Source organism: Choloepus didactylus, chromosome 9, assembly GCF_015220235.1.
Source record: "Choloepus didactylus isolate mChoDid1 chromosome 9, mChoDid1.pri, whole genome shotgun sequence".
Classification (NCBI taxonomy): domain Eukaryota; kingdom Metazoa; phylum Chordata; class Mammalia; order Pilosa; family Megalonychidae; genus Choloepus; species Choloepus didactylus.
Genome location: NC_051315.1, coordinates 48,966,731 through 48,990,339, shown reverse-complemented (window position 1 = coordinate 48,990,339; position 23,609 = coordinate 48,966,731). Strand labels below are relative to the sequence as shown.

The following is a 23,609-nucleotide window of genomic DNA, read 5'->3' as shown; positions in this document are numbered from 1 at the left end:
TGCCTCTCACTTTCTACCAACCCCGTATTTTTAAACTATAAAGTAAACTCCATATGAGTCACACTGATTTGCTAAAAAGATATTAATCTTTTCACTGATCAAGTTGTTGCTTATATTTCAATAGTAAATTAGTTTAGAATAAACCTACTACTGAAAACTTAATAAACTGAATGGAAACATTTAAATATACTCCCAAACAAGCTAAATCCATTACTCCCTAAACATGGAAAAGAGCAGTATTGATGTCAAGTACTCATCTTAGGTAACCTCAGAAATACTTCCTGGGGGCATTTTGCAGTAGAGACCTTTGTTCCTCTCAAACATTCTGAGTTTGCACCTGAATCACATCAGAGTAGCAGAATGCTGAGTCTCTGAGGATGAGTGGAAAACAAGGGACACAGATTTAGGTCAAAATAGGAAAGCAAACCGAAGCAAAGACACTACTTAGCCAGAGAACTTATTTAGAAAAACAGGCACAGGAGGAACAAAGGCAAACAAAGGAATTAAAAGCACTAAGCTGATGTCTTCCCAAAGCCAGCCTATGCCTCATGAATGTAAGTTGCATCACCCTTTATCAGGGGCTGAGGGTAAAGGGCATTGAGGACAGAGCTTTTGGTTTGATTTTTTCCAAACTTTCCTTTGTTCCTTTCCACCTCAGTCCCGGCCCCTCAGCTAGCATGAGGGCTGGGTAGCTACTCTGGCCCCCACAGAAAGGAAGACAGAGCCAGATTGCAGGCTGCCTGGACAACATATGTTGGTAGCTGTAACAGGTATCAGCCTGCCAGGTTTTTATTACCTCTTATACAAACAATTCTAAATGCCACAACTTCTGGGGAAGCAATAAGCTTTGGCTGGTTAGGTTGGTTAGCATTCCTTTCCTTTCTTTTCCGAAACCCGTTTCCACAAACACTTGGACTTTCTAGGCTGGGCTCTTTATCAAGTCCCTCAATGAACAAAGACCCTTTCTTGTTATACAATTAACTAGACAGTGTCTTTTTGTGAAGTGCTTTTCAATATGCATGTTTTTATCTTATCTGAATTATCTGGTGAATTTTAGTACCTGGCTAGACATTGTTTTTATGACTGTGTCTTCCTAAATCTACCAGATCAACTGATTGTTCTGAATTTACTTAGCACATGTAGTTACGCAATTCAGCTGGTCTAGCCAAGTTTTGTCCTTGTATCTGTGAATTATTGCTTCTAATTGGCATGCTATGTTAGCCATGAATGCTATAAGGCAGTGTGAAGGCACACTTCACTACACACACTCACACTCACTCTCACCTGCACATACACATACTTGTTGATGCAGATGAGAATCTTATATTGGAGCAGATGTTTTAAAAATGGGCCCTCCATTTAAAATGAGTCATTTTTATTAGCAGTCAGGCAGCATAATTATTTTAGAATACTTTGATGGTCAGTTTCAGAAATGCAAATAGTGTTAAATTAAGAGATGTTTTCTCCCAGCCAGTTGAGGGCCTTATTGGCACCATGAGGCTTGGAGTAGCATGGAAGGACACATCTAAGATTCTTCTGCTAAAGGATATTTGGGGATGTCCTGGTAATTGACTAACTTTCAGAGACACTTAGAAACAGACTCAGTTTCTCCTTTTATCAAATGGCAAGAAAACTTCCTCTTAGGCTGATAGAATAGTAGTAGTAAAGATTTATGTCCGGAGAGCTGATGAATTCCTCTTACATACAAGTTCTGGTTTTAAAGTAAAATTCATGTAAGTATAACCTATTGAACTAATTCTGCTAGGACAGAAGTTATGCAGATGATAGAAGACAGTGCTTAAATAATACTAAATATATGTGCTTATTTGGATTATGCATAAATGAACAATCATCACTCAGATTATTGAATTCATTTAATTTTTTAGATTAGTGGTTCCCCAAATTGGTGAGAATTATCTAGGAACTTTAAAGAAAAACACAGATTTCCCTGGCCTCCCTCCAGATGGCAATCTCCAGGGGTGAAATTTGGGAGTATGCTTTTAAAGAGAGCCCCAGTGATTCTGAGCCAAGTTTGAAAGGCTAAGACAACTGGCTCTTAATTTGGTGTCTATTACTTCGTCTTACAAACCAATATACCAGTCTCCTGGTGATCACGAATGTATATAGCTGAGTCAGTCAGTCATGCAAAAATTTCCTAAAATGGTATCTTGGAGAAACCCATCAATGTTTTCCCAAATCTGAAACATTACATTACAGACTACACTTTTAATCTCTCTGTTCAGCTCCATTCTGCTAAATTTAATTTACTGTCAGGACATAGGGGGCTGGGTAAATGGTTTAAAAATCCATTAGATAATTTAATGTTTGATGTATTACTTTATAGGTTTTTTCCTACTTTTACTCTCCCAGTCACATCTGGGTCAGGCTCCTCCATTGCCTCTGGGGAACATGTGACTTCACTGCCTCCAGGCAAAAAAGAGGAAGACGCCCTTGCTGCTGTTTTCCAAAAGCATAATCCCTTAAGAGAATGTATATGATTTGAGGAAAAGGTAAGACGAAATGTAAGTTTTGAGAGAAGAAACAGAGTAGTCTGGAAAAGTGGGCAGGAGAGAGGAGCTGCCCCCAAAACTCTAAACAGTTCTCTCCAGGGCTGGGAGAGGAAGTGAGGAAGGCTTTCTCCCAACTGGCAGTGCCCCAGAATGTCAGACCCTTAACTGTGCTGTCACGTGATGCACCAGGTGGGTGATGAGGTCAGATGTTCCAATTTCCTCACTCCTTAATGGTATCCAAGTCCCAAGCATGGTGTAGAAACAGCAGGAACCACCAGACCTTAGGGGTCATGGGAACAAGGACAGTGGGCAACTCAGCAGCTATCTACGTGGTCAAAAGGCCAGAGACCAGAGGCCCTGCCACCCTACCCCTGACACCTTGCACTGTTTAGCGCCCTAGCACCTCAACCTGACCACAGAGGGAGAATGAACCCCAAGAACTCCTGAGGTAAAATTTCCCACAAACTGGTGAGGTTGAGTCTTAGATAATAACTTAAGGCAACCAAGAGAAAATAAAAAGAGGAGCAATATATCTTGCATATTTGAGTTTGTAGAAAAATCATATCATGAAAATCACGGGCACTATAATCTTCATTCAAATGTTTAATATGGGTACGTGGTGCTTAATATTTTAACAATCCTTGTATGCAGTAGATCTGGTACTTCCCTGCTACTGCCTCCTTCCCCTATCCTCAGAATTTATGAATATGAAATCAATGAATATGAAATCAGTGGATAAATAAATGTAATTATGGAAGATTCCAGCAGAAAACATTCAATTAGCTGAATGCTAATACAGCCTGATATTTTTCTTTGAAGAACTTAAAAATAATTATAATAAAATCAGTTTCTACTTTGATTTCTGAACCTGATGTTACTATAAAAACCATATTTCAGTTAAAGAAACTTAGCTTCATTTAGGATCTTCTTAGAATTTTCATAGTTACTCTTCCCATAATTTCTTTAATTTTTTTCTCCTTAAAAAAATAGATCACTGGGGAGTTGCAATCTCACTACAAATTCTAAATGCAGGTACAACATTTAAAGCTCATTTGATTAACAGCATTCCTTAGAACAGTGGCTTTCTGAAAAGGTTAATTTTCCTCTAATGTACTCAGATTTCTAAATCAGACTGCTAAGTGTTCCAGTAAGTATATTTATTTCAGAAATGTTAACCAAAAATTCAGACTTGTTAGGTAGGAAACTAATAGTTACAAAGTCCATGTCACTCTTGAATTATAACAAAAAGAAGACCCGATCTATTACACAGAAACATTTTTTTAAAGGTGGAACTTTGATTTAACTGACATAACATATTTTGTGACCTTGTTTCATGAATAAAAATAGACAAATTTCCCATGTGTCCTTCTCAGCTTTTCATGGAAAAAACATAAGGATAAAGTCAGATGCTTGCATTGTTAGGTTTAAGTTTCCCTATGACGCCACTTAAAGCTTTCTTTATAGCCTCTGGATTCAGAATAAAATATTTATTATTTTTTAATGTGACATGTGTGTTTATGTGTGTGTGTAGTAACATCAATTCAGGTGTCCAACCCATGACCCCTACCCATGAAGAAGTAATCACCTTTGATGTCACTGTAAAGGAAAGATGTCCAGCTGACCAAAAACAATTCAAGGCCATTAAACTAGATTCATAAATTAAGTCCTTGTTTTTAAAACCATAAACATCTAAGCAAAGACAGAAACTCCAGCTCACAAATAGATATGAGTTTAATTTTTAATATCTGCTTAATTCATACCCATCCTCCCACAGATTTTGTATCATTTTGTTAGAATTCAAAATACTTTAGAATCATAGAATGGTAAGTTTGAGGAAGTTGTTCATTCTATCTCTCTGTCTGCAAGTTGAACTATTCTGAAATCATCTTTAGATATTGAGGCTGAAAGACTACCTAAGTCATGGTGTATGTGTGTTTTCTTTTGGGGGCAGAGGGTTTTGGGGGATCCAGAAAGTATAGCTTGGGAGTCTTAGCACAATCCTCTGCCTCCCAAATGTTGACTGAACAGAAAGATGGAATAAGAGGAGCCCACAAACATTTGAACACTGAAGAAATGCTAGGGCCCTAGCCTTGATCTTATTCCATTTGATTCTAAGGAAATGGAAATATTGAAGGAGAAAAGACTTAATGCTCTCAAAGAAAACAAAATAATGGCTCTAAATCTGAGCAGAGTTTCCCAAGAACTAAATTATTACATTAGTTTGGTGACCAAGGCCATCACCTTAAACAAAGTAAGAAGACTCCAGAACCAAGCCAAAAACTTATTTGCCCCAAACTTGCCCTGGTCAATGACTATGAACTTGATTAAATGCCTGAGTTATAGACCAGAAAATCCTAATGAAGGTCTAAGGTATAAAGGAGGAGGTTTTGATTTATATGTTTGTGATGGTTAATTTTATGCGTAAACTGATGTCCAGTTGTTTGGTCAAACACTGGTCTGCGTGTTACTGTGAAGGTATAGTGTAGATGGGATTAGCAGCTACAATAAATTGACCGTAGGTAAAGGAGATTTTCTTCCAAAATGTGGGCAGGCCTCATCCAGTCGCCTGGAGGTCTTAACAGTTAAGAACTCAGGGTTTCAGAGATCAGAAGTAATTCTGCCTTAACACTACACACTCCTTCCTGAGTTTCCAGTCTAAGTAATTTATATTCAATAATTCAATATCACTCTCACTGGAATTTCCAGCCTCCGGCATGCCCTACAAATTCGGATTTGCCGGCCCCTACAATTGATGAGCCATTACCTTATAACAGATGTATTTTCATATATATATGTAAATACATATATCCTGCTTGTTCAAACACCTAACTGATACAATGCTATTCCTACCATGAAGATAAATTAAGAATTATCTGTATTTAGAATATTTCATTTTTGTACAAACATTCCTCAAAATTTTTTGAAATATGAAACATTTTTTTCTTTTTGCCCATGGTCAGATAAAATTTTTGAAAGGAGGATTATGAGGGCAGATTTGAAAATGGACTTAGAATTTGCCATTTAAATATTTAATCAACAAATACGTTAATCAGTACTAGCTCCTAGATATTATGTAAGAGTTTGAACTTGCAAAAATGAAGAGTCCTGTCTTCAAAGAATTTAAAATTTAGTAGAATTTGGCAATAAAAAGAAATGAAGTACTAATATATTCTATAACACGGATAAACCTTGAAAACATTATTCGAAATGAAAAAAGTCAATTACAGAAGACAACAGATTGTATGATTCATTTATGTGAAATATCTAGAATAGGCAAATCAAGAAAGACAGAATAGATTGTAGTCACAGGGGCTACAGAGAAGGGGAAATGGGGAAATATTGCTAATGGATACAGGGTTTCATTTGGGGTGATAAAAACATTCTAAACTTAGATTGTGTGGTGGTTGCACAACTCTGTGATTATATTGAAAATCACTGAATTGTATACTTAAATGTATTTTGGTATTTGAATTACATCCCAATAAAGATGATTTTTAAAATTAGTAAACACAGACTTATTCTAAAATGGTATAAATGTCATGATTAGCTTCACATTAAAAGTGATGAATAAAGGGATAGTATGCACTGAGATAGAAGCAGTTAACTGCAAACATGAGGAAGGAAGAGGAGGCAGGTGATATTTATAGTCTCTGAATAATAAGTACATGGTCACGCCAGGACACATCTCTGAGATTTACTCAAAAAAAATTCACTCAACACAATGATATCACTGTTTCAGAACTAATATCACTCTGAAAACTCCCAGATAAAGATGACAGATTGAACCTATGCAATTACCTCCAACTATTCCAAAAATTAAATAAAGTTAAGTATGTTTTAAAAGGTTAAGAAATCATAAAATCAAATAAAATAGAAATCATAACAATGGAGGAGTGATGTCAACAAATTTTTGGACTTACCAATCGCAACATTGGAAGACAGAAGACAATGAAGCAATGCTTTCAAAATTCTAAGGAACAACTGATTCCAGCTTAGAGTTCTATACCCAACCAAACTATCATTCAAATATGAAGGTTAAAAAAAAGACACTTTTAGATACCAAGTTCTCAAAAATATATTTTCATGAACTCTTTCATCTTTAATGAAAGATGTCCTCAAAAAAAAAAAAAAAAAAAGTGAGTAAACCAAGAATGAGAAAAACATGGGATCCAACACAACAGAAAGATAAAGGAATTCCCTATGATAATAGATGTTCAGGAAAACTAGAGTCCAGATTGGAACATGAGAATCAAGTATTCCAAGGGAGTGTTCACAGGGGTCGAAGAGTGGTGATGGATAAACCTGACAGACTATCTCCTATGTTTGATCAAATTGAAAAGGATTTTATAATTTGTTTTTACTTGAGGTAGAAACAGACAATTTTTAAATGACAAAATAAGGCAATAACTATAAGAAAAGCAAATCTGTATAAGAAAGGAAATGTAATCATAATATACAACTTAGTACATGTTTATATAAACAACAGAAACCCTGAATATTTACCAAAATTTATGATGATTATCTTAAAAAGATGCCGGTAGGAGGTAACACAGAACAGGAGTAATAAGAGAGCAAAATTCTCATTTTTCCAAAACTCAAAAAGCCAAGAAATAGCACATTATTTATAAACATTGGAATAAGTAGCTCAATAAACTCCTACAAGTCCCAAATGTGTTTGTCTTAATGAAATTCAGGGGTAAAGTAGGAGAGTGTCATTTTTTCATTACAAGCTTTGCAAAAGCATTTGACATTTTTAACTTTAAGTGTTTCACAAAACTTAATTTTAGAGAAAATACATAAAGTGTTGAAAATTCCACCAAGTAAAGAACATTTATATTTCAGGGCATGTTTTATTCTTCCCTGAGATCCTACACAGCACTGAAACAGTGTCTTGAATATACCAGGAGTTCAATGAGCATTTGCTGTTTAGTAGTTATCACTCAAATGTTAGTCCAGTGGATTTGGAAATGGGTCCCATGGGATATAATCAGGGACCTAATTTTCTCCCTATGAAAAGGACCTCAAGTCCTTTTCTTGATACTTGGTCTTACTACTGAAGAGTGGTTGGATGACAGCTAGAGGAAAGCAGGGCTTGCTGTATTTATGGTACAATGTCTGGCACACTGTATGCGCTCAATCAATCAAACAATACCTTCCGTCAGCAAGTTCAGGTTAAGAGTACATCTAGTTTTTTACCATCCAGATGTTTTTATGCCCTCTAGAATTGTGTACCTAGTTTCCAAGACTTTCAAAAGGATTCTATTCTTCCTTCAAAATCATCAATTCAAGATACATTTGTTAAGAAATATTTTCTCAAGGATGGCTAGTACATGGAGCTCATGTCACCTTTCCCCCACCTCCCTCCCACAAGGTAGGTGTTAGTAATAAATCATGCCTTCCTGCTAAGTTCAAACTTAGCCTTGGAATCTTTCTTGCAATACAGCACTCCAGGAAACCATTATCAATCCATTTATCAGTTGACACTTAAGATAAAACACATTTGTTATCCTGTTTTGTATATTACCATTGAATTACTTGGTATAGAAAGAAGGATAAGATGCAGTTTAACCCCCAAATTTCATCCATTTATTCATTCAAAAGCTCTGTATTTGGTTCTTAAAATGTTCCAGGTACTGCAATCACTGGGTTTACAGGAGTGAAATACAGATGCTCAAGATGAGTAAATAGGAGATGATAATAAAGTTATTATATGGGTCAGCACAGGGTTCTATAGAAACACATGTGAAGGATACCTCGGGAAGTCAGACATAATGTAAGATCCAAAAGGTAGGTAGAAGTGATCTAGGACAAGGGGAGAAAAGAATGTTGTAGGAAGAGAGAACAGCAAAGTCCCAGAAGTTATTGAGAGCAGAATATATTCAGGGGAGTGGCCAGGGATGGGGGCAGAGAGGTAAATGGAGACCAGACATAAATGGGTCTTGCTTGTACAGGGATGTGCACTTAATCTTGAGGGTAATAAGGCTTTATTGAAGGGAATGGCATGATTAGAATTATGATTTTAATAGACCAGGGCAAGTAAAGAAAGGCCTGGAGGGGACAAGATTGGTGTCGTGGAAAAGGGTTGGGAGACTGTTCTGGATATATTGCATGGCTGTTGATCTCTCTAAGAGACATAGGAAATATAAAAATATACTAGGAAATAACTGTACAATACAAAATATAATTAAGAGTCCATATATATGAAATAGACCCGTGCTCTCAAGGTGCTGGTTAACGAACTGTTCATTATTGCTTCTAAACAAGATAAGAAGTAGCCACCAAAATGTAAACCAACTATGTTGCTAAGCACACTGTTTATTTAACTGGTTTTTGTTTATTTTCTTGCTTGCTTGCTTGTTTGTAGCCAGACTTTCACAATTAAGGGAGGAGGGTGTTGATTACTTTCTTTGGTAGAAGCCCCTTGTCTTGTTGCTGGACAGTAACAAACAATTTGTGAAGCAGGCATATGTGGAATCAAGTATTTGGGACTGGCTTCCCAAGGGAAATGGACATCCAGTGGGAAGGATATGGCTATCTAAAGGACAATTTGGGGCCATAGAAATGGTATGACATTTTCATGGGCAGGGAAATCGATTGCCTTAACTGTAGCAGAAATTTTATATGTTAAATAGTAGGAGATTAAAGTGACCACCAGAGTAGGAACAACTGCCTGAGTCTTGGATACTTAGTTAAGGAATTTGAATGTGAGCCACTGATCCTTTTTGAAATGGGAAGCAGCCTAATAAATGATACAACACACCAGTGAAGAATCTATAACAATCTAGCTATAAGGCCTTGAAGATATGCATTAAAAGGAGAGTGGAAATAAAGATGAGGTGGAAAGTAAAGATCAGGAGGAAGAGAAGTGATTTGGTGAATTACTAGATGTAATGATGAAGGAGAAGACGGAATTGTAGTGATTGACTAATATAAGAAGAGGTGATGAATAAATTAACACAATCAATGTGTAGTACCTGTTCAGAAATCTGGCCTTGAAAGGTAATTGTATTGGCACAGTACTTTGAGAAGGCAACAAGGTGAAGCAAAGATTTTTATTCCAAGGTAAGGAAAACCTAGGCATGTTTAAGAGCAGAGGATGTATAGATTGTTCATGAAGTCACTCTTAACCCTAAAGGATATACTTCAAAACACTGGTAAACCCATTAAACTTATCTCTGCAAATGTAATAGTCAGCCAATATATTCCTTCCAGATAACCCTGGTTCCATAGCAAGGTGAAATGTATTCTTAAGACTGCATGCCTCTTATCTGGGAGAGAGATGTTTGCCAAAAGGGGCCTTCTGAACATTCAGAGAAGGTGGCCAGTTCTCCCAGCACAGAAAGAACGGTAGGAAGTTCACCCCCGGAATTGGAGCCAGGTCAGTCAGGAAATGGGTACCAGGAGGGTGGGGTAGAGGGGAGAATCAAATGGACCATTCAAGAGATAGACATTTCACCGAAATTTGAGTGGAAGTTCATGTTACCATTTGGCAAATCTAATGGCAGAGTAAAGATCCAGGAATTCTGAGGTGATGGTCAGTCTCCACTGACTAGGCAAGGGCCTGCCTTGCATGACAAAGAGCCCTGATATCAATTCTCCTATGCCCATTAAACCAATTAAAACAAAAGACAAAAGCCTATATCATTAGGCTGAAGTACTGGTAGATACACAAACCAGTGCTGTGCAGCTCCACAAATCTCCTCCACATTTGAGAGGTAAAAGGGAAACAAATTTGCATTTCTCCTCAATCAAAGCTAAAATTGAGGGAATCTGCAAAAAGCATTCTCCTACCCCAGAGTTTTCAATATGACACTAGCAGAAGTGAGACTACAATCCAGCATTCTTGCTTCCCCTGCTAGAGATTTTCTCATTAGCTATGCTACCTCACCCGTCTGTAATGAGTGACCCCCAATGCGACCAATTTGGTTACGTGACATTTATTGTATTTTCAATTTGTATCAGAAGAACTAATCCAGAGTTAAATCCATAGGCAATTCATTTGTCCTTCTAAGCAGGGTGGGTAAAATCCTTACCTTCTTCAAATGCCCAGAGCTAACAATTAACTTTCCCTCTTTATGTCTACATCAAATCTGCCAAAAAGAAAAATCAAAAATATCCTCTCCTGAACACAAAATTCAAAAGCCAAAAACATCTTAAGAATTCATCTCTACTCTTCATCTGGCAAGTTAAAAACAGAATTTGCATAAATCCATAGCAGTCACCCCTCTCTTGTTTTTAAAGATAAAAGAGGTCATTATGCGGAGAACATCTTCTTGACCAAAAGGGGGATGTGAAAGGAAATGAAATAAGCTTCAGTGGCAGAGAGATTCCAAAACGAGCCGAGAGATCACTCTGGTGGGCACTCTTACGCACACTTTAGACAACCCTTTTTAGGTTCTAAAGAATTGGGGTAGCTGGTGGTGGATACCTGAAACTATCAAACTACAACCCAGAACCCATGAATCTCGAAGACAGTTGTATAAAAATGTAGCTTATGAGGGGTGACAAAGGGATTGAGAAAGCCATAAGGACCAAACTCCACTTTGTCTAGTTTATGGATGTATGTGTAGAAAAGTAGGGGAAGGAAACAAACAGACAAAGAAAAGTAGGGGAAGGAAACAAACAGACAAAGGTACCCAGTGTTCTTTTTTACTTCAATTGCTCTTTTTCACTCTAATTATTACTCTTGTTATTTTTGTGTGTGTGCTAATGAAGGTGTCAGGGATTGATTTAGGTGATGAATGTACAACTATGTAATGGTACTGTAAACAATCGAAAGTACAATTTGTTTTGTATGACTGCGTGGTATGTGAATATATCTCAATAAAATGATTAAAAAAAAAAAAAGAGGTCATTATGAGCTGAAGAGGAAAGGAGAGGACAGGCCATGACGTGTGGTGAGATGGAGCTGAGAGGAGATTTGATCAAATTCACAAAGTCTTGAAAAATGGCACTAGGGGTGAGTCGTATGGAATGCTTTGTCTAGAAGTCTGAAGGTAATTTTAAGACTACCTAAAGGCTGAAAGGGTTTGAAAAAAAGATTGACAACTGACCCCTGGCACATCACAAAGTCTAACTCTCAGAAGAAGGGGCAAGGGAAAAGAAGGTAAGTGTTCAGATGGGAAGTTTATTTGGGATTTATCGAGCCTGGCCCAGGTCAAAGACCTTCCCTCTGAGCAACAGTAACTTGTTCTGCCAGCTCCCTCCACTCACATAATAGAACCTGGGCTGAGAGGTACCAGTATAGCCTGACAGCTGGCTTCTGTGCTAATTGGTTGATAACATGTCATACCTCACTAATATTTTTGACATCACTCTTATCCAAAACTGAACTCATCTCTCCTTAAAAACTAAACTCATTATCTCTCTCCAGAAGCTAAAATTGTTCCTTCTTGTGCTCTTTCTTTCCTCCATGCTACCTCTATGCTCCTAATCATGCAAACTGAGAGCCTCAGTTAGCTTTTGACTGCAGTCCCACATCTGTCTGCCTGTCCCCCAAATCCAAGTAGTTCCAAAATCCAGTGGAGTCTGCTGTCATATGGTGAGTGTCTTAGTTTGCCAGAGCTGCTAACACAAATAGCAAAAACAATAAACAGCATTTATTGGCTCATGGTTTCAGAGGCCAGAAGTCCAAAGCAAGGCATTGTTAAGACTATGCTTTCTACCACCGTTGACAGCTTACTGGTGCTGGCTGCTGGCAATCCTTGGGGTTCCTTGGCTTGTATTTCTGCCTCCCATCATAAGGCACCATCCCATCACATGGTGATGTCCTTTCTTGCTTCTGTGATTTACAGGTCTTCTTTGTAAGGCTTCCAGCAATCCAGATTGAGACCCACTCTCATTTAGTTGGGCCACATTTTAACTAAAAATAACATCTGCAAGAGTTCCTATTTATAGTAGGTTCATATCCACAGGAAGGCAGGCTAAGATTTAGACCATGTGTTTTGGGGGGGTACATAATTCAACCTACCAGAGGAAGTTTCTGCAGGGCACTTCCAATTATACACTAGAGGCAGGAGGATTAGATTAGGCATCACTCATGTCTACTGGCAGGTGTGTGGGTGGGTGGCGGGGGGGGGGGGGAGGGGTGGGCAACAAATGTGAGGTGAGATGTAGGAGCTGGTGGCAGAACAAGGATGAGATCATGGGGTAGTGAGTTCTCCAACTGAGAGACAGGTAGACTGCAAAGCAGGGGAACTAGGATTTAAGTCATGGTGTGTCTAGAGCAGGTGAAACTTGGAAGTTGTCACATTGCAGGCAATGGTTCATGGTTAGTCTATCAATAAGTGGCAGAGCTGACACTGGCATAGAGTTCAGCCAGGGCCCAGACAATGGTGGGGTAGAGGAGAATTAAGTCAACACAGATCAACAGCACTTGAATGTGACTGTGCTACTGAACAAGTAGCACAGGAGAAACTCAAGAACAAGGATGAAGGTAGATAAGAACTGGGTTGTGTGACAGGGAAGACAGGGCCAAAGGTTAAGGCAGAATTTTTGATAATCAGAGTTTAACCATTCAGTAAATATTTAGCAACTACCTATTGTGGGTCATCACAGTGGATATTGGGGATGAGTGGAAATAAAATGCAATTCAGTGTGATAAATGCCAAATTCAAGTACAGACAAGATTCAGAAGAGGCCAAAGAAGCAATGGTAAACTCTACCATCTGGAGATGGTACACGAGACCACACAGAGGAGATGACATTGAAGCAGATTTTTAAAGTATGATTAAATCCCAACAATGTGGAGTAGGGAAATTCAGACTGACAGCATAGCCAAGGTGCTACAGCACAAAACACCATGGGGTGTCTGTAGAACTGCAAGGTGTTCACCCACATTGAACTGGGCACAAGGATGACTGAAGGTGTAGCCACCAGACCATGTAGTTGGGGCTGGGTATCATCACCAGCCTCTGGCCCGGGAAGTGGCCTGGATGTTCAAGCATGACTGGGCTTGAAGATCAAATTTAGATGAGACGGAAAAGGATGCAAGATTTAATATATATCGAGCCTGACACTTCTATATCCATCTCCTCTCTATTCTCCAGGCCACTATTCTAATTCAAACCACCAAAACCTCTTTAGTTTATCTAAACCACTGCAGTGGTGCTCTAATCACTTTCCTCATTAGACTCCTCCACTTCCTTCCAATCTACACTACACATAGTTGCCTTCTTAATCTTCCTAAAGCACAATTCTGAACATACTGCTCTTCTGAAAAAAATTCTTTTTATGGATCCGTCTTGCTGGAAGAACAAAGATTCTTATTTGTCTTTTATATTTGAAGGAATACTGAAGGAACCTGCTATATATTTAGATGTCTCACACCTTGAAAATAATATAAAAATTCACACAACACACAAGGGTGGCATTGACAATGGCGGTGATGGGTGGTGGGTAGAGAGAAGTATCCTTAGGTGGGGCTGAAATCACAGACTAGGCCTGGGCTTCTCTGGCTTTCCATCCCTTAGAATTTTTTTCTCCCTCAATCTTTAAAAAGTAAACACAGAGCCAAGGAGCTGGAGTTAATGTGGATGACATCTTTGTAGTTTTGTCAGGCAATGTCCCCTGTGACATTGTCTTGTTTTTTTGTTTGTTTTGTTTGCTTATTTGTTCATTTTTTGACAATTTAGATCTTATACTTTCTACATTTAATGAGTATCTGTGTGTTTTTCCTGTGTGGAACTCTTTTTGTATGCATGTGGAATGAAATACATTCTGCTTTTAAGTTCCACTAGCACATAAAAATAGATTTTGAAAAGTGCAGTGATGAAATGAAGAAAATGAAAGATGTTAACCAATATTTTTACAATCTCAACATTGAAAATCTTGAACCAGTGTGATTTTAAGTTCAAAATGGTAAAGAATTACTAATTCTAAAGCTTCACTTTTTTTTTTGGAATGTTGAATGTCATACACATAAGCACTAATTGCAATAATATGTGATTATAGAAAGTCAAAGACGGTCAGTCTAAATTTAAAAAAGCAACTTTTGGTGTTATGAGAATCAAGAGGAAAATGGACAAGTGAGATCAACCTATCTTTTAATTTATTTTTTACAAACTGCTCCTGTAAATTTCTAAAATCAAGAACGTATAACTTCATAGTTGTTACCTTATTCATAAATCCATACCCCCTTCCATCACAATGTAGTCTGAGAATCAGGGCTCAATTTTAGATGATTCTTAAAATAGTAGAAACAGTTCACCTTATAACCTTTCTATATGGCACCACATTTAAAGGACATAAACGGCTCCAGTATGCTAACAGTGTGCTTTTAAAGTCTATTATACTCATATGATCTGAAGAGACTATAATTTATAGGCTATATTCAGAGAAATAAACTTCCCCAAACATCTGTCTATCCATGAAACTAAAAGCTCTAACAATCACCATTGGCCCAAAACCTGAAATTCTGTTACTAAGGACACTAGAAATTTAGCACAGGAAGGAAGCAGAGTCAGGCTGCCCAGTCAGGGCTGGCAGAGCAAATTCCGATAGTTTCCACTAGATACAGTGTGTTTCCAAGGGCTGCTAACTGCAAGTATGCCCTCTGCCACAGGAAGAGTTGAAAAAGTACTGCTTACTTGACTGTGGAAGTGCCCAGTTTCAATTCCAGGGGTTCTCTTCTCAAAAACTGGAACACCAATTCGGATGCTTTAGGCTGCAAGGAACAGAAAAAAATAATGGCTGAAACAAAACAGGCATTTATCATTTCCCAGAGCAAGCAATCTGGAAGCAGGGTGTGGTGGTTTGAAACTGTAGCCCAAAAAACCTTGTTCTTAAAGTTAATCCATTTCTGTGGATGTGGACCCATGGTAAGCAGAATCTTTTGATGAGGCTACTTTAGTTAATGTGACCCACCTCCTTCAGGATGGGCTTTAATCATCTTACTGGAGTCCTTTAATAATGGGATAGAGAGAGAGAGAGAGAGAGAGAGAGAGAGAGATTGAGAGAGAGAGAGAGATTTAGAGAGAGAGCGCACCACAGAAACAAGTAGCTGAATCAACAAAACCCGGAAGAGAAGGGAGAGACCAATAGATGCTGCCATGTGCTTTGCCATTGGCAGAGGAGCCGAGGAGCCCTGGTCTTCAGAAAGAAAGCATTGCCTTGATGATGCCTTGATTTGGACATTTTTCTCAAACTCAGAACTGTCAGCTTGTAAGTAATAAATCCCCATTGTTAAAGCCAACACATTTCCTGGTATCTGCTTTGAGCAATCTATCAAACTAAAACACAGGAGCAGCCCTATAATCAAAGCAAGAGCTTCACAATGTCTGTGAGCACTCAGGGTTTTTTCATCTTTTTGTTCTCCTTTACTGTTCACTCCTTTATTTGGGCTTTTATCCTCAGCCTTTTTTCTAGTGATTACAAAAGGGCTGCCTCAGATCCAGTGTATCGTATCTTCCCACAATCACTCCAAAATGGAGAGGAAAGACAGGTTCTCTATGCATCTCTTTTTGTCTGGGAGGAAGACCATTCCCAGAAGCCCCAACCAGGTTGACTGCCCTTCAAGCCCATACTGAGGTACATGCTAAGTCCTTGGTGTAAAGGAGGCTGGGAAAGCAAAGGACATTTTCTTCCCTTTCATTCTTGCCTTATCAGAGTCTGACAGCAAGTTAAAAGTGGTGGCTGGGCTGGGAGTAGAAAGGAGCAGCTGCAGAGTGAAATTGAGTGAGCAACCAATAGTGAGAGAAAATCATTTTAAAGGTAAATATTTAAAGTGTGCTCCTTTCTACATACATATAACATAATTTACCAGCACATATTGCTATGTTTGTACCCTTAGGAAATAAATGAAAGGAGCATATCCACCTTCCAGATGATAATAATTACAGATAGATGGATGATTGGTAGATGATAGAAAGGTAGATTGACAAATTGAGAAAGAAGCATAAAATACTAGCATCTGCCAAGTATTTCTCTAAGGAATGATCAATAAAACTGGGAATTTCTGAATGAATGATTTTTTTACCTTTGATTTCAATTAATTCCTTCCAGACTTATCCAGATACTTAAACCCTATGACTCAATGTCCTCATCTGTAAAAAATGGGTACAACATGAATAACATTGTAGAGAGGGTTCATATATATACTTTTTAAAAAACAAACTGGATTTTTTTGAGAATTATTTGTAAATATGGATAAATAAGGATTATATCAATTATTGGATCTCTCCCCAAGGGCAGAGTCTGCCTGAGAGTTGTTGTGGGAGGCCTCGATGATCTGTGGGAGAAAGGGTATAATTATCACCACACCATTTCACTGGACTATGTCAATATTTGTTAGATTTTCCAAAGCCACAGAACTGCCTACCAACAGTTCGATTGAACAAAAGATTAATCAACATTTCCTCAGGAATACAGTGCTGGCATCCATAACCTACTTTTAAGATGAAAGGCTCATAAGAAAAGAGAATTCATTAGTCTGTTTTAAAAAATTTTAAGAGACAGTGAAGTATTCTACTTACCTGCTACTTAGACCCACACAAGTTAATGGCCACTTACAACATGTGACTTGACAATATCGAAAATCTTCCTACCCCCATCCCCAACCTTACCCTCTATTCCTCCTCACAGCTGTTTAAAATTATCAGTGAACTATGTGGTATGTGAGTGGAGGGTTTGGGGAAGGGAGAACTACAAGCTGCAGGAAACCACTGTGAAAATGCAAATTTGTTACCTGGGAAAAACACTAATACCCATAGTTACCTGTTATCTCAGTAGCCTTGAGTGAATGAGATAGGTGAGGGGCACGGGGAGAGTCACAGGAAAAGGTAAAGGCTTGCTTCTCTAAGTGTGTGCTAGGACCAGCAGCATCGGCATAGCCTGGGAGCTTGTTAGAAATGCAGAATCTTGGGCTCCACCCCAGACCTACTGAATCAGGATCTACAGTTTCACAAGAGCCCCAGGTGATTCCAGCTAAAATCTGAGAAGCACTGATTTAGGGCTTGAGGCAGTATCTCCAAATAGACAGGGGCAGTGTGCCTGTCCTTGGAGCCCTTTCAGCCAGGAAGCACTGTGAGCTGGAGGTGAGGGAAAGTTAGGTGAATAGGGCAGGTAAGCTCAAGTGAGGAGGAAGGTGCCAAAAGGATAAAAGTGATAATCGTGATTGCTAGCTTTAACTGGATGCCTACAACGTGGCAGGCACTGTGACAGTGCTTTTCATGCATTGTTTCTGATCTTCACAATAGCTCTGTAACACAGTTATCATAAGCAAAGGGAAACTCAGAGAAACTGGGTAACTTGCCTAGGCTTACATAAACCAGCAAATGATGAAACATGGATTGATTGAACCCTGGGCTTTGAAATGAGGGAAATCTGAATTCAAATCCTCTGTTTCTTGCTAGAAGCATAATTCCACCGATTAAGTTCCCTCTCTGTTCTTGTTTCCTTTTCTGGAAAATGGGTAGATGAAGACATTTAACTTCTAGGATATTATGAGGTTGACATATTTATAGCTAGAGGTGCTTATCTTTGCATGATATGTAATACGTGTCACTAAATAGTAGTACATACTATTGTTTCCACTAAGAAGGGGATTTCTAAAAACAAAGCACCTTCTTCACAATTTTGTCCAGATTGGCCCTGTTTCTGCAATTCTACTTGGACCAATGCACAGGAGAAGTGTAAAAATGCGTATGATACGGTTCTGGTCCTCATTCAGCATTCACTCTTGTGATGGACCTTCGTTCACTAAGAGAGTGAGTCACTGAATGGTTCTTGAAACAAAAATGTATTAAGCATCCACCATATGCAAATGCAAAAAGTGAAATGTGAAGCACACTAAGAAGTAGTCTCTGTCCTGAGGGGGTCACAGTCAGTCTAGTGAGTGTGCTGTTATTTATTTGTGGAAATATATGAATGAATATTTGCGGCAATGTGATAAATGCCATATGAGAGTTGTGTTCTGCTTAGGCACAGGGTTAGGGAAACAGAGGAGAAAGTGTCGGCCACTCCAGTCTAGCCAGGGACGGCTTCACAGAGGAGCTGCTCACTCATTCATGCCTTCAATTGTCTAAGCTTTTGAAAATTATACTTTAACATGAGAAATAAATGAAAACCAAAGATTGTATTTAAATTATTAATGAAGGAACCAGTGAGATGTTAAACCCAGTTCAAATGAGAATTTGAGGAGCAAGTGTTTTTAGGCAATTAAATAAAGGAATGTTAGGATAACATTGCTGGGTCATATACAAAACTGGTTAATGTCCTACAGATTAATAAACTATAACCTTTACAATTATCTTTTACACCAGAAAAAATTATTTGCATCTCTACGGCACTTCCGGTGAGTGGTAAAGTGGAGGATTTCCTGGTTTTTGTACCACTTCCTGATGAGCTGAAAGGAATGAGCTACATTTAATTCTACATCCTTTGAACTTTCCTGAAACAGTATTTTTTTAATCAAATAAAATAGGAATTTTGAGAAGTTCAGAATTATCAGAAGTCACATTTCTGAGTGTGTGACATTGGTTCTTAGGATGCTTGTACCATTCACTTCAGAAGCAACAAGGTGTGGTGGAAAGGAGCTCAGCCTGGGAGTCAGAAGACCTGGGTCTACACCAGCTCTGCTGCTAAATGGCAGGGTGACCTTCCAAACAACCTTGCTCTTCTCTGGGCCTCAACTTCCTCATCTGAAAATGAGGGGGTGACTGGATGGCCTCTGAGGGAGCAATCTCAAACCTTAGTAAGCATCAGTGTCACTGGGGGGGGGGGGAAGCATAAAAAATGCAGATTCCTAGACCCCACACCCAGAGATTCTGAGTCAAAATCCACAATCCGCTCACACAGGCCCCAGGATTCTGTTGTTTTGTTCTGGATTAAAACAGGTGATCCAGTGCAGGTACAAACTCCATTCTGAGACCTGCATGGAGGTCTCCTCCACCTCTAACTGCCCAGGATCTGGTACTCCACGTAGCCCTCTGCTCAGACCCCAAAAGTGTAGGTTCAGCCCCCTGCTTTCTCACCTGTCATATATAGCTCATCGGTATCCAGAGGGATTTCATTTGTTACCTATTTCCTTTCAGGGAACTGTAAGGATTAATAAACAGGCATTGGTGCAGCACCTCATGTTCCTGTAAAGAGTGTATTGTTATTGCAGAGAACCTTTCTGGAAGGCTTGTAGGTTTATTTTTTTTGAGCTCCAATTTATTATTTTCCTTGTACAGGACCTCTGGTAAATTGGTGTATCCATTGTTACAATGTACTATTTTTCTCAGCTAATATTGGAGGGCTTTCTAAATCTAATGCAGACTAGCATTTACAGTTTTCTGAGAGCTAAAAAATAAACTGTTTTGAGTGGGTTTGCTTTTCATCTTTGATTACATTTTATAATTGATTCATTTTATACAGTCATTTATGTCATTTTAAGTGTGTTTTAACAACATATAAATTGTTAGATCCATGAGTATAGACCCAGATAAGCTTTTTATTGTGGCCTACAGAAAGCAAGTTTATTCCTGTCATTCTTTGTTTCTATCAGAAGCTAACAATGACTTTCAGGAATAAGTAGAAACAAGATTTAAATTGACCATGAGATGAAGAAAACTTACACACAGAGTTTTTTTTTATGGTCAAAGAAAAGAAATATAAAATTAATATCTCCCATTGTTGGCAGAGCATATGTCAATGTACACATGCACACCCACACATGCAACACAACACACACACACAAATCAGAACTCTAATAGGAGAAAAAAATAGAAGTAAATGATGAAAATTCACCTGATAAGTAAATGTTACCAACACTTGTTCTCTTTTAAAGTTGAATTCAGACTCTCTTTTAGAGTCTGACTAGCACTTCCTATAATGGCTAGAATACAAGAGTAAATTGGAAGCCAAATAATAAAATAAGGAATCTCGCTCTCCATATCCTAGAGAAGACAAACTCTTCCTGGTATAAGTCAGATGAGAGATGAACAGAAAATATGTACTAAAATCCGAGTTAAGATTCTCTGTCATTATTTGCACACTGATGTTCATAGCAGCACTGTTCACAATTGCCAAGAGATGGAAGCAATCCAAATGTCCTTCAACAGATGAGTAGATAAACAAATTGTGGTAAATACACATGATGGAATACCATGCAGCAGTAAGAAGGAACAAGGTTGTAAAACATATGACAACACAGATGAACCTTGAAGACTTAATGCTGAGTGAGAAAAGCCAGACACAAAAGGAGAGATATTGTATGTTACCACTAATGTGAACTCTGTGAAAAATGTAAAATAAGTGTCTTATAATGTAGAATACACGGGATCTAGAGATAGACAGAAGCTAATAAAGGGGGAACAATAATTTAATATGTACAGATATGATAATGAGGGTGATCTTAATGGTATGGGAATGGTCAGGTGTGACTACAGTTCATTAATGGGATTATAAGTATCAGTGACACCTTGAAGGTGAACATGTCTGTAAATGGTTGTTTAAAGGCATGAAACCCACAGAGTAGCACCACAAACCTAAATAAGTGCTAGCATGATATACCTGTAAGGTATGACACTGGTGCAGAGAGTTACCAACAGAGTAGTATGGAAAAACTACCCACTACACATTAAAGACTATATTTAACAAGAATATTTTACCAACTCTACACTAATACTAGGGATAAATAATTAGCAGCTGATAAGAGCTCTGGGATGTATTATGTTATGATAATTGTTTAAAGTTGAGAGTGATGATGATTGTACAATTAAGTGAAGATAATGTAAGAAACTGACTGTTTATCTTGGGATAGAATATATATTAAGTCAAGTTAGGAACCCACTACTTAATAAATCAAGCCCTCGACTTGAGGCTTGCTCTTATGAAATTTAAGGTTGTAAATAGGAGGCTGAGCTCTCCTATAATTGTGCCTAAGAGGCACCTCCAGGGAACCTCTTTTGTTGCTCAGATGTGGCCTTTCTCTCTCTAAGCCCAACTCGGCAAATAAATTCATTAACCTCCCCTCCCCGCAAAGAGGGACATGACTCCCAGGGGAATGAATCTCCCTGGCCACGTGGGACATGACTCCCAGTAATGTGCCTGGCCCTAGCAGCAAGGGATTGAAAATGCCTACTTGACCAAAAGGGGAAAAAAGAATGGTAACAAGCTGAAGTCACGGTGGCTGAGAGATCCCAAATAGAGAGAGGTTTCTCTTATGCAACCTCGAGCTAGACATTCCAAATGGCCCACTCAGAAGAGTTTATTTTATTTTTAGCTCTCAGTGCCATGCCCTTACCAAAAGTAGTCCCCAAATACCTAGGTCCCTACCTGAGATTCTATAAAAGATTCATTCACTAAGTTTTATCTTTCAGAAACTTAAATCCACCAGAGTATTCCTATACCAGACGAGTCCTAAAACCCAGAGGCATTAGCCTCTTTAAGATCAAAAATCAGATGCAGCCCCCTTCCCCATACTGTTGACACTCCCTTTAATATGAACAAGTTAGTGTGCTCACTGCCTAAACACCCCTGAAGATGGAGAGATTAAGTGAGAGGAAGGGGTAGCAACAAACAAGATAAGATTTAACAAAGGTCTGTGAACACTGAAACTTTACATATATATATTTGGATGCTGGGTATTGGAATGGCTGGAAGGAGGTAAATGACATGCTGGAACTGCAGCCTATAGCATCCTTTGGGATTTGCTCTATAGCTGCTCATTGAATTGTGCCTTGAGGGGCTTCACCTTTCTATATATACCTTGCATTGCATAATAGGGAAGGGACTGAGACTGTGGAACTGTAACCCATAACAATTTTTGAAATTACCTATATAACTGCTTGTTGAGCTGTACATTGAGAGTTGACACCTTTCTGTATGTATATTATATTTTACAATAATGGAAATGGCTGAAGTTGTAGAACCATGACCCATGGCATTCCTTGAAAGTTGCTTTCTAACTACTTGTGAAACTATATTTTGAAAGTTATCACTGTTATGTATAAATGTTAAAGTTCACAATAAAAAAAAAAATAGATTCTCTGTCATGTCCCATCCACCCTACAGTTGGATGACTTCAACCATGCCTAGACTGCTTTGAGGAAGCATCTCCATCCCTCATAGCCCAAGGGCATCTCCATCTGATTATCACTGCTCCAACTAAAAGTGTCCAGAATAGTGGGATACCTCTTAAGGCACAGCTCTTACCTCACCTAGAAGGCCCTTGTCTTAAACCTTTTCTTCCCAATAACACCGATCTTCCATTTTTTTCTGAAATTCTTTCTCATCTGCCTCATACTGACCTCATCTTCTCATACCTGTGCATGCTTATAATCTGTGGGTGAAGGAGGAAAAGCTTTTTCTACCCATCTTCCCTTTTTCTTCTTATTAGAAAAGATTCTCTTGAGTTAATTGAGGGGATTGCTGCTTGTTGAAGCACATTCAGCAATTTATCTGAGCTTCCTTAGAGTCTTCCGTTAAAGTAAACTTTTTGCCCAGGTATGACAAATGCAGAAAAGTGCACAAATCCTAAGTGTGCAGAGTGAATGTAATCACCAGACCAAGAAACAGAAAATTACCATCACCCAGAATCATCCCTTTTGTCCACTCCTAGTCACTAACCCTGGAAGTAAACCATAGACTTTAGTTACTAATAATGTATCAATGTATCCCTGGAAGAAAATCAGTCTCGTGCCTTCTAAAACCATATATTAGTTTTGACTATTTTTGAAATTTGTATAAATGGATTCATGTAGTACGTGCTCTTCTTTGACTCCCTTATTTAGCTCAACTTTAAGTTTGTGAGATCTGTTCATGTTGTTGTGTGTAGCAATATTTTGTTCATTTTCCTTGCTATATATTATTTCACAAATACACCACAATTTATTTATCCATTATATTTTTTTCTTTAAATAATAAACTTTATTTTTAGAAGAGGTTTAAATTTACATAAAACTTGCACAGAAAGTAGAGTGAGTTTCCATATTCACTCCCCTCCCCACATACATAGTTTCTCCTATTGTGAACATCTTGCATTAGTGTGGTACATTCATTATAATTGCTGAGCCAACATTGATACATTATTAGCAACTAAAGTCTATGGTTTACTTTATGGTTCATTCTTTGTGTTGTAATTCCAGTGTGTTTTCACAAATGCATAATGTCATGTAT

General features: G+C 38.3%; 1 long non-coding RNA gene across 1 annotated transcript in view; it reads right to left on the bottom strand.

Moving 5' to 3' along the window:
• LOC119544976 overlaps positions 1–15,138 on the bottom strand; it is a 287,062-nt gene extending 271,924 nt beyond the window's left edge. The window contains exon 1 of the long non-coding RNA XR_005218988.1: positions 15,098–15,138. This is a non-coding gene — a long non-coding RNA (uncharacterized LOC119544976). The remainder of the gene's footprint in view (positions 1–15,097) is intronic.
• Positions 15,139–23,609: the final 8,471 nt, after the last annotated feature.